Source organism: Lepisosteus oculatus, unplaced genomic scaffold (genome assembly GCF_040954835.1).
Source record: "Lepisosteus oculatus isolate fLepOcu1 unplaced genomic scaffold, fLepOcu1.hap2 HAP2_SCAFFOLD_94, whole genome shotgun sequence".
In the NCBI taxonomy this organism is placed as follows: domain Eukaryota; kingdom Metazoa; phylum Chordata; class Actinopteri; order Semionotiformes; family Lepisosteidae; genus Lepisosteus; species Lepisosteus oculatus.
Window position 1 is genome coordinate 61,788 of NW_027168430.1, and position 16,303 is coordinate 78,090.

A 16,303-nucleotide genomic window follows, 5' to 3' on the forward strand; every position below is an offset into this window, starting at 1 on the left:
TTCGAGCCTTTAATTTTGAACTGTGTATCACAGCATGTTAATCATCAGTCATTCAAATGTTGGTATATTTTATGAAAGCAAGATTGCTCAGTTGGACAAAAGTACACAACCTACCTTTATCAGAAATATTTATGCATCAAAGCCTTTACTGAAGATATTACTAATAGTATTAATAATGGATGACTTTGGACAAGCTGTATACTCAAAGTATAATTTCTTTAGCACATTTGTACAAGCACTTGGAATCTGTCCAAGCCATACTTTGTCAGGCATTTTGTTTTACTTCAACGGGGCATAAAAACTTCCTTGCTTTTAACAGGGCGTTTCATAATTTCTACTACGAGAATGATTTAAAATGCGACACCTATCATTCAACTAGAGCTTAAAATATCACAAGGAAAAATACACACCGGTATTCCATTTCTCCCTAAACATTGTAAGCTTCGAAGTCTTTAACTAACGTGATACCGGATACGTCAACAAGCATACTTTTAGAATTTGATTAAAAGGGAATATAATATGGAATCGCGTATCTCAAGAATTTAATAACGGTATGATTATATCCGTGTACTGCGGCAGAACTGTGTAGGGCTGTTTCGCCTGCCTGATCATGCGAGCTGTCTTGTAGCCTCCTGGTCTGGGTGCGTGACTACCAACTGGCAGGTTGTGTGTTCAAATCCAGCTGCTGCTGGACCTTCCAGTTTTATTTATTTATTTTTTAATCGCGTAACATAAACATATTACCGTATGCAAACTGTACTGTATACAATATGTATATGTATATTTAATGTCTTAACTGTGCCCGTTTAAGTATTGAATATTCATATCTAATTTTACCACTGAAGGGAAATCTTAACATAAACATACAGTATATGGCTGGTCTCGGTACTTTAAAGAAAAAAATACACACCAGTATTCCATTTCTCCCTAAACATTGTAAGCTTCGAATGAAACCACTAAATAAAGACATAAATATAGAAATCTTAAGATTTGTTTTATTTAATGTTGGTAGCAGGATGAACTGTCAGAGTGTATATTTTGTCGCAAAGTTGCTACAAGATGTTAACAGTGAAAAAGGTATTTAGAAATGAGTTATTTCAAGATGAAAAAGAAAACATACACGAAACATGGTTTCATTACGACCAGAATCGGTCTTGAGATATTTTTAACTTGATTTACAGTATTTGAGAGGTATGTCTTAACACCGATACTACAGTGCTTAAGTACTGCTCACGTATATGTTTCTAGGTTTATATTATGCATTTCATACGGTCAAATTACTTTTGAGCAACTAATAAGAAGCGCGAAACGGTATGCGTTTTAGTTTCGTTTTGTGCTGGAACCCGTGGATTGATTAGAGATATCAAGTACATACAAGTCATTTTTTAAATGTTGTAGTTCGTCTTGAAAAAATGTTATGAGTACATCATCTATCAACAATTACACAGGTTCTGTTTCCATATTGCGGATTTTGGTTAGGTACAGTATTATCAAATCCAGTGGCGCTGTGTGTTACTTTACTGAGTCCCAATCTGTGATTGAAACCTGTAAAACCGGTTTAATTCGTCACAGCCAGCACTCTTCAGGTGTGAGGGTCTTCTGCTCAGAATGAAACGCTAAAATGTTTGTGTATATTCTAATGGTAGTGGGGGCAGGGTGTGTGGGAACAGGTTTGTTCTTCACACCTGAAACATTTTCTCTGAAAGGATTTTCTTCGAAGTTTAACCGATCTTGTTACAGCATGTTACAGTTTACTATTATTAACCATATTAATTTTAAGTGCTTAATGTAAAATCTTGTAAAAATATATTTTCATTGTTCAAATATACATTAATATACATTAAGTCTGACTATCATATAATAAGTTAAATACAAAACTAAAGAAAAAATAGGGTTAAATATAATTCAAAATATTTTGCTAACAATGTTAACTGTTTATGAATAATAAAATGTATTAACTAAGGAGTAGGATGGCACAGTTGTTAGTATGTTTTTTGTTTTGTTTCTTTTTCATAAATACAACAGTAGTACCTGATGTCTCAGTGGCTTTCAAAATTAAATTATGCATGCAAACCTGTGAACTAGAAAGATAACTAAGATTTTAATACTAATTAAATGACCGCGGGCACTTCCCACCCCCTCTACATTCTCAGAGTAGAACAGACTAACCTTCTAATGAAAGACGGTCCACCCCCCACGGACAGGAAAAGTGCCCACAGGCACTTAAACTTAATATGGTCAGTAACGGTAAACAGTAACATGGTAAGAAGGAGCACGTACAAACGTTTTCGAAATAACCACATGTAAGACTCTGATCCTAAAAATGTTTAGGGAGAAAGTGGAATACTGGTGTGCTTCCAGAAGAATCAGTATGGCTCAGAGATTAAATAAAACTTCACAGACATTAACGAAGAGCATAACGCGTGTACTGTATACACTGCAAGTACTGTACAACCCAACTCTCTGCAGGAGTGCTGGCTGTGACGAATTGAACCGGTTTCACGGGTATTTTCAAAGTAAGAGGCGAGATTTCCAGCGAAAGACACCCCCTCAAAAACCCAGTAAATACAGTACTTACTAGTTAAAGGCTAGGCTCCCGACTACGGCGAAAGGAACCCTTCTTTCATTAGAAGACAATGAACATATTTTAGCCCTGAATGAATTAATAGCAAACATGGTTTACATAAAAGACATTTTTCCAAGAAAGTTTAGCCTTTGTCACTAATGAAACCACTAAATAAAGACATAAATAGAAAAATCTTAAGATTTTTAAAATACATGACTTTGCTAAAATTTATTTGAAAATAAAAACAATTACAACCGCCAGGGGAAAGAGAGAACAGGGGAGGGATGTTGGTTTTGCATAAGGGGCGGGGCTATGGAAAGTAGGTATGTTTGGGAATGTGTAGTTACATGTTCTGGCTGTTTGTGAATTATCGTTGTTGAGTATGGAGTGTTGAGGTATTGATTTTGTGTAATGTTTTATGTTGAAAATTGAGGTGGATTTTGTTTATGATAAACAGGATAAACTGGGATGGGAGGAAGGTTTGGTTTTGCATAAGGGGCGGGATTATGATAATTGGAGGACTTTGCGAGTGTAAAATGGTTTGATTATTTGATTTTGTATTGTGGTTGTTATCTATGTTTTTGGTTGGTATTATGTTTATATGGTTGTTTTTGTTGGTTGGTTGTTATTATGGTTATTAATAATACGATCTATAGTTGAAATCTGAGCCTAAATAAAAAGAAAAAGCAAGTGATTAGGTTTATGAGCAATCTAATTACTTATTCGTTTAAAAAGCTATATAAAATAAAGTTTATTATTAATTTGCTGGACAGAGCGGTGAACATTATTATGCATAAGACAAAGATAACGATCCTGATCAGTTTAGAAATCTGTGTACGCTGTAAGGTTTTTACTTCTTAAACTTTTAAAATACACGTTTTGAATAGAAAGAAATCCTCTTCCTGGTATAGCACACCAGCACGTCTTTTTTCTCCAATCAGAGGGGTCAGCCAATCACCATTCTGCGTTGGGTAGCAACGGGTGACTGTTCTCAGGCGGAAGATGTAAACAGCTTAATGTTCGTGTTAAATATTTTTTTTTAATTCAATTAAACGGGCACAGTTAAGACATTAAATATACATATACATACTGTATACAGTACAGTTTGCATACGGTAATATGTTTATGTTACGCGATTAAAAAATAAATAAATAAAAATGAAAAGTCCAGCAGCAGCTGGATTCGAACACACAACCTGCCAGTTGGTAGTCACGCACCTAGACCAGTAGGCTACAAGACAGCTCGCATGATCAGGCAGGCGAAACAGCCCTACATAGCTCTGCCGCAGTACACGGATATAATCATACCGTTATTAAATTCTTTAGATACGCGATTCCATATTATATTCCCTTTTAATCAAATTCTAAAAGTATGCTTGTTGACTCCGGTATCACGTTAGTTAAAGACTTCGAAGCTTACAATGTTTAGGGAGAAATGGAATACTGGTGTGTATTTTTTTCTTTAAAGTACCAAGACCAGCTATATACTGTATGTTTACGTTCCAAAATTAATATCGTTTATGGCCTTCACACGCGTTACAGTATGCTCCTATTCTTTTTATGCTCAGCTACTAAGATTTCCCTTCAGTGGTAAAATTCAATATCTACAACGGGCACAGTAAAGACGTTTACAGTAAGTCTTTCTACGACAGACCAACGGACCACGAGTGCCCCTGTCGGTCAACCAATCACGCACCGCGGTATCGCGTGTCATCTTACCTGCTGTACGTGTCTGTACCGCTTACTTTGAATGGCTGCATCTGTACGAGCAACTTTGTCCTGGCTTGCATGAAAGTCGGAAAATGTCAAAAAGAAAAAGATGGTGGCTTTTTCATATTCGTTCTTTTATTTTTAGTTCGTTGGCTCTTCTGTCCATTGTCCTCCTGCCTGGCTCTTGACCTGTGACTGTCTGAACGCACACAGTAAAATTTCATGTGGGGGATTTGTCCTGAGCCTCTGTGAAAGACCCACCCACCCCTATAAATAACTGCTCTAGAAACACATGAATGCAAAACTAAACCACAGCTTAAAGAGGAGCTTGTCATGACCGCCAGGCAGTTAAGACCAACTCATAAGCGATCTAATCAGCACCAGCAGTGGGTGATTATTAACAAACGCCGCCGCACGAGTTAACCCACCTGCACACACTCCACCGTGCGGTACGCAGTGCTATTTTTACCATCTTTACCTGCTTCCCGCTGCTCGGTATTGAGTCTACTCCTTGAGAGCTCTACCTGGCGTTTTTCCATTACCTCGTTTATTCTGGATATTGGACTCCCCTTCTGCCTTTTCGACTTTGGACCTCGCCTCTCACCTCGGACTGTTTGCCACCAGTGTTCTCCCTGGATTACGACTTACCTTACGCCTCTTGACCACGAAACAAAGCAAAGCAGAGCAAAACAAAACGAACAAACGAAAACCCTCACGTCCCGCACTTGCATATAACGCCGTTACGTGCCCAAGCGGTATTGTATGTCATCCTAGCACTGCACCCCGGGGCGTACGGTATATGGGAACGAGCACACGCCACGAATCGTCTCGAATCACTCCCTACAGCTGTAAGGCGCTTTGAAGCGTGCACCCCCAACATTCTTCTTTGCGCATCTGTGAAAGGTAAACTCTTGAGCAAACTCTGAACCAGCTCTAAGGAAACTAATCCGATTAGACGTTACTTTGACTCATCCTTTAAGGGACCCTTGTTAATTGGAGAAATCAATGATTTCGAATGAATTCTGTATGCGTTAAAAGACAGCTATACACAGAAAACATGCAGGACACTGCTCACGATGTTTCCCGAGCCGAAACACAGTGCGTTTTTCCAAGCCATTTGACAACGCCCGCCCACTGAAAACTGCAGCAGATCGTGTAAAGGCGTTCAACTTTGTAACTACTGCACGCACAGGAAGCAGAATAAATTCCTCTTTTCAAACTGTCAAAGGTTTGCTTTGCGAACGCTGCAGGACATCGCACAATCTCTTTTGAACGGGGACAAACGATTTCTTATGGGGCGCAGTAAGTACAGACGTTTAAAAAGCTCCACTCATGCCGACGATGCAGCATGAAGAAGCGCAACCTAACGTTTGACAGACAAAAGCCGGGCGCCGCTACGAGCAATATGAAATCAAACTGACAGCACACGGCGGTTCGCGCTGACTCAAAAGTGATCTCGACAGACGCTGTTCTCTGCATAACGCTGAAAGAGCTAAAGAGCGTTTCTGTTGAGACGTAACAAGCTCGTTTCTTTCTACCATGATGTCACCATGACCAAATCTGTCTTTAAACACCTTGCTCAGTCTCTGACGAGACTGTCAAACATTGCTTTCGCCGATTGTATTGCAAACCGGCGGAAGCAGGGTATTGGGAAACGTTTTCAACTAGCAATAATCGCGCCTCGGCTAAACCTCACAGGCTACGATACTGCCACTGCGCAAAGCTGACGGTTGCCAGGCAACCGCAGGGATCCTATGAAAATTGTTATCGATCGTCTCATGGCATGTCGTTGCTGTAACGCTTCATATTTGTCGTCTTCTTCTTCTAGCTTGAGGTTTTGAAGAATTTCATGACAGACAAGGGCTCCGTCGGGAACAAAGGCCGTTGTGAGAAAACAGTTGCTTATTTTCAGCACCAGAAATACAACCCTTTAAATACAAGATGACAGAACAATGACGAAGGGCATGCCGGGAGGAACTCATGCACTACAGTGGAAAGGGGGCGGGCACGTACAGTTCACATTCAAGCCACAAGTACTCTTCTCGGATGTTGCACAAACAAATCCTAACGTCTTGAAAGCATTGCAGCATGTTTGTGTCCCACTTCCCGTGACTGCAGGACGACTGACACGAACGGACAAACACAATCTGTGGCGTTTAGCGTGACATAGTCTTGCAGGCATCTTGCTGTCTCACTGCAATACTATACCGCTGGAGGAAACAGTCCATCTGGCCATGCAACTCATTTGAGCGTTGGTGGTATAGTGGTGAGCATAGCTGCCTTCCATGCAGTTGACCCAGGTTTGATTCCCAGCCAACGCAGTGGTGAATATTTTCAAATGCTGTCACAAGCCTTGGATTGTGACTAGCAAAGCGAAGCCTTCTGAAAGAGCTAAAGCACTGCAAAACGGAATTGAGGGAGAATCTTACAGGGGATTCTGAGCGGTGTCTGCATACACGCAGTCCGATACGAGTGCTGAAAGCTTGAGCTACTCTCAATGCTGCCTTTCCCTGGAGTAAATCTGTTACATTGAAACAGCCCCGGGAGTGCTGTCCTTTTGCAGCCACTTGGACACACCACTCAGACACATCTGCATTCGGTGTGTGCTCCGCCTGCTCGCTGAGCAAGTTGCCACCTTTACATACAATAGCAACATCGACACCAAGAGAAAGGATGACAAATGGCTTTTATCTGGAACTTTTCATGTGCAAGGAGCTCAATGTGCTTTCTGTGTACAACAGGGCCACTGAACTCCACACTGGCCACTGAACTACAGCAGTGGCTTGCTGGCTTGACATCTCCCAAGGAAAATGTTGAAATCGCATGTGGAACAGGAAAATGACCCTTGAGTACAAGGGAAAAAAAAGAAAAAGATCATCTGGAGTGTGCCAACCCAGTTGGGACAACCCAGTTTTGTTGACGAAGTGGCCGAGTGGTCAAGGCGATGGACTGCTAATCCATTGTGCTCTGCACGCATGGGTTTGAATCCCATCCTCGTCGGTTTCCATGTCTGACGTGTGACGTTGGCCCTCCTGTTGTTTGCTCCAGATCTAGAGCTGTACATTTTCTAGCGGTGGCTGAACATGGTATAGTAGGCTAACGTCGGTATCGAGCAGTGACAGTAACAGTATTTACGTGCCACTGCTGCCAAGTGGCTCTGGGTTGAGACCGCGTTTCCACTTACTTGCAACGCAAACGGAGAAAGCGATTTTTGACAGTCTCTTGAGAGACTGCGCTAGGTGCATAGGGATAGACTTTGTAAGTTCCCCCTGGGATGGTGGCCTCTCAAATAGTTTGTGATTCCTCTAGACATTTATACAGTAGAAGCCTGCTTCGTGGCTTAAATCCAAGCTAAGGAAACGAGTTAGATGTCTGATGCAGAACTGCGAATTCAATGAAGGGGAACACTACAGTACATTGCACTGTATGTGTGAGGAAAGCTGCCCCCTTCTGTCCCTTATCGACCGAACAGAGTACTGTAAAGGATACCGCCAAGAAACTTTAGGATGCTGGTTGGAATCCAGCTCCAAAGAAGCCCCTTTGGGTGTTATGTCATCAAAAAGTAAGAACAGCGAATCTCCCTTTGATCAAAAGCGCAACAGAACTGTTTTCCGTGGAGCAGCTTTCAGACCCGCAGACCTGTTTTATTTGTAGGGCAGGGCGCATTCCCAAATGCGAATCTCCTGTTTTAGAAATGCTTTGGGCGGCGTGAAGTGAAAATAAGAAATGGGCTCCAGATGCACATGGAAGCAATCAAGTGTTTCATCCGAGCTGTTTCAAAGACTGCTCAAGAGCTTTCCTTTCACAGAGGCGCAACGATTAATGATGGGGGTGCACCCTTCAATGCGCCTTCCCAGTGGGCATTGATTCGTCGAATATACGTATATTTACAGCGAAAATACGGCTATACGTATATATACGTCGCCTCGACGTATAATCAACGTCGAATTGCAACCATAAAATCGACGACATGAATAAACGCATATATAACATCGAAAACACATCTAACACAGTGCCTGAGGCTTTTTACTGTATGTATCGTGTGTGCCGCAACTAGGAGTATACGGCACTCTGCACAGTGTTCGAAGTAAATTATTTTCGCAGTAATAAATTTATTATATTTACTATATTTATTATACACGTGTAAATTTATTACTGCGAAAATAATTTACTTCGAACACTGTGCAGAGATTCTAGACAAATTGCAGACAACATTTAGACGTCTAAGGTATGCGTTTAATAGACGAATATTATACGTCTTTTGCCCACTGTGCTGCCCTCTTGATTTCGGATTTAATTTCTTTATTACAGGGGCGCTTTTATGATGACAGAGTCATGTTCAGGTACTTTGCTTGATGGAGGAAGCTCATTTCGGACTCTGTGATCTGCTCACCTGGAAAGGTCTGCTGTACTACTACAAGAGAGACGTAGAGTCTGGAGGAAGGGACAATTTTATGATGCTTTGGAAGATAATGTTTTTTTTTTCTTTGAAATCGAAATGAATCAGAATATCAGTGCAAAAGACAGACTCTTGGTTTGGTTTAAAGAGATATGGTTTTAAAACAGACAAAATGTAGAAAACAGGTGTTTCTCACTTTTGGAAAAGAATGGACTGGGGGTAATATTTTACTAGTTGCAGTGCTGATCTCACTGGGTTACAGTCCTGCAGTATCACACTGGATAACGTGTCTGACTACGGATCAGGAGATTGTAAGTTCGACTCCTGCCTGGCTCGGGTTGTTTTTAAACGCATCGGGCTACTCCCTAAGTAGTCTGTGCTACTTACTGCAATGTAAGAGTACCCAGTAAGAGATTCCCTTCATGTAAAGGAACTGCACCTGAAAGCTTTAGAAAAACACCTGGGCTCAGTACGGTGCTGAGAGCTCAGCTTTGCTGTTCTAATTAGCACGCACTGCATCGGCTATGAACCCGAACTTTTCAATTATTCCGATCAGTAAGTCAACACGTAGTCCACATGAACGGTAGAAATATTCTCTTGTCTGTCTCTTGTTTGTATAGAACTGAATGTCCCTGACAATGTACTGTTAGTTTTAATTGAAGAACGGCATTTGTGTTCAAATATACCATTTACGTAACTGCTCATGCGACACTGAGTTGTAATTAGTCAAGAAATAAAGTCGAACAACAGCTGCGGGTTTGATTCTGAACGTATGAGATTTCAGCGCCTTTTACTTCCATTGACAAATGACAGAGATTCGAAGAGAGATCCTTCAGACCAGCAAGCAAACCCACGGCTATTTCGGTTTTCTATCTAGGCAACGTTGGTGTCTGCAATAGCATACATGAAAGCGTGATGCAATTTCTGTGGCTACATTTGTTGCACGTCATGCACAGTAAGAGTGTTTCTAACACCAAATAAAAAGTCAACAATTAGCGATCACGCCTTCTCCTCAGTTAACCCACTGAAACCCTTGCTGTTAACAGTTCTTTACTGCGTGCTTTACGAGCACCTACATATTGTGTCGGTTCTTTCAGCTGTATTCATTAGGTTTTCAAAGGCATAAGTAGAGCACCAGAGGTGCGAACGCAAAATGTGTGGTTATCTGAAGAATGTATTTCCATGGCAGCAGGGCCAAGCGATTTAGCGTTCTTATAGTACCAGGAAAGGAGAAGCGGCACTTAGCCTCTGCCTCGCAGGCACAAGGTAACGTGCGGCAGACGCCGGAGTCGGCAGGTTTCGACCCTGCGCGGGGAAGCCCCAACGCATTTCGAGCCCATCGCCTTAACCACTCGAGCACGACAAAAGCGAGCCCGCCGCCGCCGCCGCATTCCTCCTATAATCAAACACGGACTGCGAGGTGGCTGCGGAAACCTTTTTAAAGTTGCTCTCCGTTAAAAAAAAAATACCTTTCACAAGATACGTGCCGGCAGACAGACACGCCTCAGAGGGTTTAAGGCTGGCTTCACGTTCAAATGATAAAGTCCCCCCGTCCGGATGTCAAAATGCAACGTTGTCAGACAGAACAAACATCAACAAACCACAAATGTGGACAAGGATTTTACAAGCTGCACCACACTGCACTTTCAAAAGCATTTACGTTCGTGTTAGACGCAGGACTTGCCTTTGATTTGCGCGCTTACGAACGCCATGGAAAACGAAACTAAACTAAAGCCCTCAGCTCCTGCACTTGATTATAATGCCGTTACGTGTCGAAGCAGTAATTTACGTCTTCCTACCACTGCAACACGGGGAATAGAGAGAAATGAGCACACGCTACGAATCGTCTCAATCACTCCCTAGAGTCGTAAGGCGCATTGAAGGGTGCACCCCCATCATTAATCGTTGCGCCTCTGTGAAAGGAAAGCTCTTGGGCAGTCTTTGAAACAGCTCGGATGAAACACTTGATTTCTTCCATGTGCATCTGGAGCCCACCCAGTGGGCAAAAGACGTATAATATACGTCTATTAAACGCATACCTTAGACGTCTAAATGTGGTCTACAATTCGTCTAGAATGAAATTCTAATATACGTCTAAAGTTATACGTCAATTATACGTCTATGTTTAGACGTTCATTATACATAAATGGTTGGAGTTCTATTATACGGATAAATTTAGAGGACTATTATACATATATGGTTGGAGTTCCGGATAACTTTAGAGGTCTATTATACGTATATGGTTAGAGGTCTGTTATACGTATATGGTTAGAGGTCTATTATACGGATAACTTTAGAGGTCTATTATACGTATATGGTTAGAGGTCTATTATACGTATATGGGTAGAGGTCTATTATACATCAAAGATAGGTTTTATAGGTGTAGAAACAAGTAAACCAAGCCAATGATTAGATTTAGAAATGTATTCTGAAAATACACATTCACACCTGAAACATGTATTTCAAATTATACATTGTATACAATCAATCAACAATCAACATATGGGCAATAATCATAAAAAACACAACTAGTCTTGAACTTCAGCTACAAATTCTGGTAACATGGCAATATACAGTATAGTAATGACAAACACAAAACTAATTACATTAACACACTAACTCAAAACCACATTTTGATTCAAATATACATTTTAAAATGTACAACTTCTATATTTCCAAGAAAAAAAAATATTACAATGGAAGTTAAGATGATTTTTGTCCACTATTTGCAAACCCTGTCTAATTGTCCTAACAGTTAGAACCAAAAACCTATTATTTTCAGTGTCCAGATCTCCTGGCCCCCTGCCTTGCATATGCATTCTTCAAGTAACACATTGCATGCTCCTTTATTTCTTTTTCTGTTGATGTAGGGTGGGACTTCAGCACCGCAGCTAGGAGAAAATTATATAATATTACTTCCCAAATAAATGATGATTAATATCTTCTTTAGTATAATCTAAAAAATGAACGGTTTACTAAGCTCAAAACTGAAATAAATGTATAAAATTTAGCTTGCATCATAGCAGTTGAGCAATAAAGTCTGTCCTAATTAAAGAGTACCCAAAGTTTGAAAGTACAACATAGAATAAGAATAGAGAAACGGCAAAACGATTTTGTGTCATCTTCCCCATTCACACTATTTTATGTGCCATTTTTTGCTTATTCACGTACTATTTTAATCAAAATAATATTAAGAAAGATCTGTATGTATTCAGATAGTATTATTATTGTTCATACTTACTCGTCAAAAGAGGATTGCTGAGATATTTGCGGATATACTTCTACATTTGAAAAACGTGTCCAAAATGGTGACCAACGAATACTAGCAATGCATTGTGGTATATAAGCGGAAAATATGCTGGGTTCGATATTTTCTCAACGTATGCGTTTATTAATGTTGTCGATATTATGGTTGAAATATAACATTGAAAATACATCGCGGCTATGTGCCCCCTGCTATGAGCTGATGTGCAATTTTAACGCATGTAGTTAGTAAGGATCGGTCACTGTTGTATGGTATTATATATAATGACATTATGGAATAGGATGGGGACAGGCCTGGCATCACGGGGGGAGGGGGGAATGTCGCCCCTTCAGTTTTGGGCAAAAAGATTTACCTAACTTAATTTGCGCCCTAAAAAAATAGTTGTACTTTGTCAATGGTCAGACAACACTAAATGACACGAACAGTCACTCAGTCTGTTTGATGGGCAGGAGGGCTATCCGTCCAGGAACTGCACATATCAGTGTCGTTATTGAGTGTCAACATTACGATCCTGTTTGCTCAGGTGGACCGATTCCTTGCAGTAGTTTATCATTATACTTAAAATCGTTATATAACTAGGACTAGTTATAGCAGTCTGTGCTTTCTGTTGGTTTTACAACATTTTTTCTTAACGATTCAGAACGTCCATGTAGCTGCAAAAATGAACGCTTATGGTACTTTTCGCTCCAGGCAATACTCTCCAGTGAGAGTGACGAAAAATGTGAAACTGAACTTCATCGCAAATACCAGATTGCTAGTCGATATCTTCTATCATGAAGCACTAATCAATGGCATAGCTGCGAGATTTCATTTGGGTAGCTGCACCGTACAGCTCCGTTTCAACCGAAATATCACCCCCGCTCAGAATTTCAGACGCCCCCCTACAGATTTTTCCCCGGGCACCGCGCACTGATGGGAGACGGGGTTTCCAGGAAATGGTATCAACTTTTCTCAAGAAAATAAAAATAGAAACTCTATAGGCACTCAAACATTTTACTGTTTTTTTTTTCAGGCAGGTGGCAAGACCCCTCCGCAAAACCCTTGTATGCCAAGCTGTGGGCATTGATTCGTCGAATATACGTATATTCACGGCGAAAATAAGGTTATACGTATATATACGTCGCCTCGACGTATAATCAACGTCGAATTGCAACCGTAAAATCGACGACATTAATAAATGCATATATAACGTCGAAAACACATCTAACACTAGGAGTATACGGCACTCTGCACAGTGTACGAAGTAAATTATTTTCGCAGTAATTAATTTACACGTGTATAATAAATATAGTAAATATAATTAATTACTGCGAAAATAATTTACTTCGTACACTGTGCAGAGTGCTGTATACTCCTAGTGTTAGATGTGTTTTCGACGTTATATATGCGTTTATTAATGTTTATTTCACAGTGTCGTGCACCTTTTCATTGCTCTCGCTTTCAGAGCCTCCGCACGGCACACGACTCAACATCAGGAAGCACATTGAAGTGAAAGCAGGGAGCGCTGCGACATGCACTGTGCAGATCCCGCCACACTAAGAGGTGAGTGGGTCTGTTCGATGCACAAAGAACGCTTTGATAAGCGTCAAAGGCAAATCATTCCGAGTTGGTCGTTTGTGTTTTCCGTTCAGACGCGAAATGCTGAAATGATCTCTCGGCTCCTCGGTTGTCATTTCTGCTCCGTAAAGGAATCACAGCACGAGTCGGCTTCCAGCACGGTGGGTCAGGACACGATGCCGGGGGTCGGAGAGAGCGATGTCTTCCTCGTTAGTATAGGACCTGTCACGTGGACCTGTCACCTGTCCCCACCTGTCACGCGGGAGACCGGGGTACATCAGGACGCGCATTGAAGTGAAAGCAGGATGCGCTGCGACATGCACTGTGCAGATCCCGCCACACTAAGAGGTGAGTGGGTCTGTTCGATCACAGCACTAGGCGAATCCCCAATCCCCTTTTGTGCGTGGCGACAGAAGAAGTCTGGTCTGTTTCCTCCCGGTTTCAATCCGGGGATCTTTCGCGTGTGAGGCAAACGTGATAACCACTACACTACGGAAACTGTGGTCAGATGTGCCCAGCGGCCCAGCGCTGAGCTTCACCAATGCGATTCAGCTGCTTCCAGTGCCTTTATTGGGATGCGCTGATGGACCATGCTCTCTCTCCAGAGACCAGCACGCCTGTCATGGACGGAGCAGGAAAGACGGCGCCACATTCTACAGCCCTCTCCACGCAATCGACGAAATCGGGCTACTGAAGTGGAGAAAATCGCCTCTCCAGAAAGTGCAAATATCATCTTGGAGAGTATTGTAACGCAACGGGGGCTCAGGCGGGCGCCCTTGCCGCATCTGGTCGGCCCCATCCCGACTGGAGGCTCGAACCCGGGACTTCCGCGTCTCTCTGCAGCGACCTAGCCCCGTGAGCCAAAGAGAGATCTCACCACAGCCCAGTAGCTGTGGTCCTGCTATCACAGGGAAGGGCGGTGACGTCACCCGCTCTGGTACGCCGGCTCTTACACAGCGCCTGTCGGCCGTAAGCGTTACACTCTCCCCCGCTTAAATCGCCGTCCCCGGCGAAGGGCTATCCCGCCCCGCTTCTGACACCAATGTAACGCAACGGGGGCTCAGGCGGGCGCCCTTGCCGCATCTGGTCGGCCCCATCCCGACTGGAGGCTCGAACCCGGGACTTCCGCGTCTCTCTGCAGCGACCTAGCCCCGTGAGCCAATGAGAGATCTCACCACAGCCCAGTAGCTGTGGTCCTGCTATCACAGGGAAGGGCGGTGACGTCACCCGCTCTGGTACGCCGGCTCTTACACAGCGCCTGTCGGCCGTAAGCGTTACAGTATAAATCCTATTGCCGAAGGTCAGCCCTGTCTACCAGAGTGACCCTCCCACCTCCTGCAGCGATGGTCAGCTCGTCTCACACGCGTGAAGTTTCGGCTGGAAACAAGCGCCCCCTCTTCTCGCACGTTTTGCACGTTGAGTAGTTTTAATGCGGCTCCTTCGTACACAGTGCTGATCTTTTGGAAAGCAGGAGGCAAAATTGACACGTTCCCATACCGGGAGTCGAACCCGGGCCGCCTGGGTGAAAACCAGGAATCCTAACCGCTAGACCATATGGGAGTGCACAACCCTGCTGTTCCGGGCATCATGCAAGCAAACTACATAAATATGAGAAAACACGCAAGAGAGCTGTCACTCAGAGTGTCGAAGGGTCGATGTATACTGGGGCTCAGTTGAAATGCAACGTCAGGACTTTCCCGAATTATGTCACACGAAGAGAGCACAGCCTTTTCCGCCCTGCCACGTGTGTATCGGTAACTCGCCGTGATCGTATAGTGGTCAGTACTTTGTGTTGTGGCCGCAACAACCCCGGTTCGAATCCGGGTCACGGCAGAATAGGGGCGTCTGCTTTTACTACTTGCACGAATGAAGGCAAAAAAAAGCCAATTGATGTGAACGAACGGCGCTTTACAGAGGAGTACTGCCTGACTGGATCGTTGATGAACGACAGAGACCACTCCGACCTCTTCTCGGGTTTCTTCAATGACTTACTAAGGATCTTCTTCACATTCGCCCATGCAGGGGAAGCCAGTTACACCAAAGCAAACGCAGGAAAGTGCAATTCAAGCAGAGACCAGGAGGGACTTGTTTACACCGAGAGTGGTCGGAGAATGGAACAATGCGCCCAGCCCTGTTGCTGGAGCCGATTCTTGATGAGATCTTGGGCTCACTAAGAAGCCCCCGCTGGATGCTAATCTTTCTGTTGTTCTTGCAGGTCCTGCGCTGCTATTGAGCCGACAGAGCTCGTCCTGATCTGTCGGCACAGCCCAATTGCAAATGATCGGCTCCGCATACAGAAGGAACGTGCGTTTGGTACAAGAGTGCATGAAGGCACCGGAAATACATTGGGAACAAATGACCGGTCGCTCAATACCTCTGTGAAGTACAGGAGCGTGCAAAACGAGGCTGTTTCCACCCGGTCTCGAACCGGGGACCTTTCGCGTGTTAGGCGAACGTGATAGCCGCTACACCACGGAAACCTGCAGGGACTGCTGCTGGTGTCTCGCTTGCGTTTCGGGCTGAGAAAGGGACGCGTCACTTTAGGCAGGGGGCGCTGGAGAGAGGAACAAAGGGCGCGATGAAACAAAACACCGAAACCCGGGATCTTTAGATCTTCAGTCTAACGCTCTCCCAGCTGAGCTATTTCGGCGGTGCACAGAGCCCACAGCCACCTGCTCCAGCCTTCCTGTGTTGCGGCATGAGCGCACCAAGAGTAGCGGGAGAGTGTTGCAGGAACGTCACTCAGAAGGAAAGCCACCCAGGTGCGCCCTCTGAGCTCTGTCCAGCGCATCTTCCTCGCATGGACT

General features: G+C 43.3%; 4 non-coding genes across 4 annotated transcripts; 1 reads left to right on the forward strand and 3 right to left on the reverse strand.

The window, feature by feature from the left end:
* Positions 1-5,858: 5,858 nt before the first annotated feature.
* On the reverse strand, positions 5,859-6,000 carry LOC138236879 (U4 spliceosomal RNA). The gene has a single exon (XR_011188859.1). It is a non-coding gene; the product is annotated as a U4 spliceosomal RNA (small nuclear RNA).
* An 8,984-nt stretch (positions 6,001-14,984) lies between these two features.
* Positions 14,985-15,056, reverse strand: trnae-uuc (transfer RNA glutamic acid (anticodon UUC)). Its single transcript has one exon. It is a non-coding gene; the product is annotated as a tRNA-Glu (tRNA).
* Positions 15,057-15,257: 201 nt separating this feature from the next.
* On the forward strand, positions 15,258-15,329 carry trnah-gug (transfer RNA histidin (anticodon GUG)). Its single transcript has one exon. It is a non-coding gene; the product is annotated as a tRNA-His (tRNA).
* Positions 15,330-15,903: 574 nt separating this feature from the next.
* Positions 15,904-15,976, reverse strand: trnav-aac (transfer RNA valine (anticodon AAC)). The gene has a single exon. It is a non-coding gene; the product is annotated as a tRNA-Val (tRNA).
* Between the last annotated feature and the right edge of the window lie 327 nt (positions 15,977-16,303).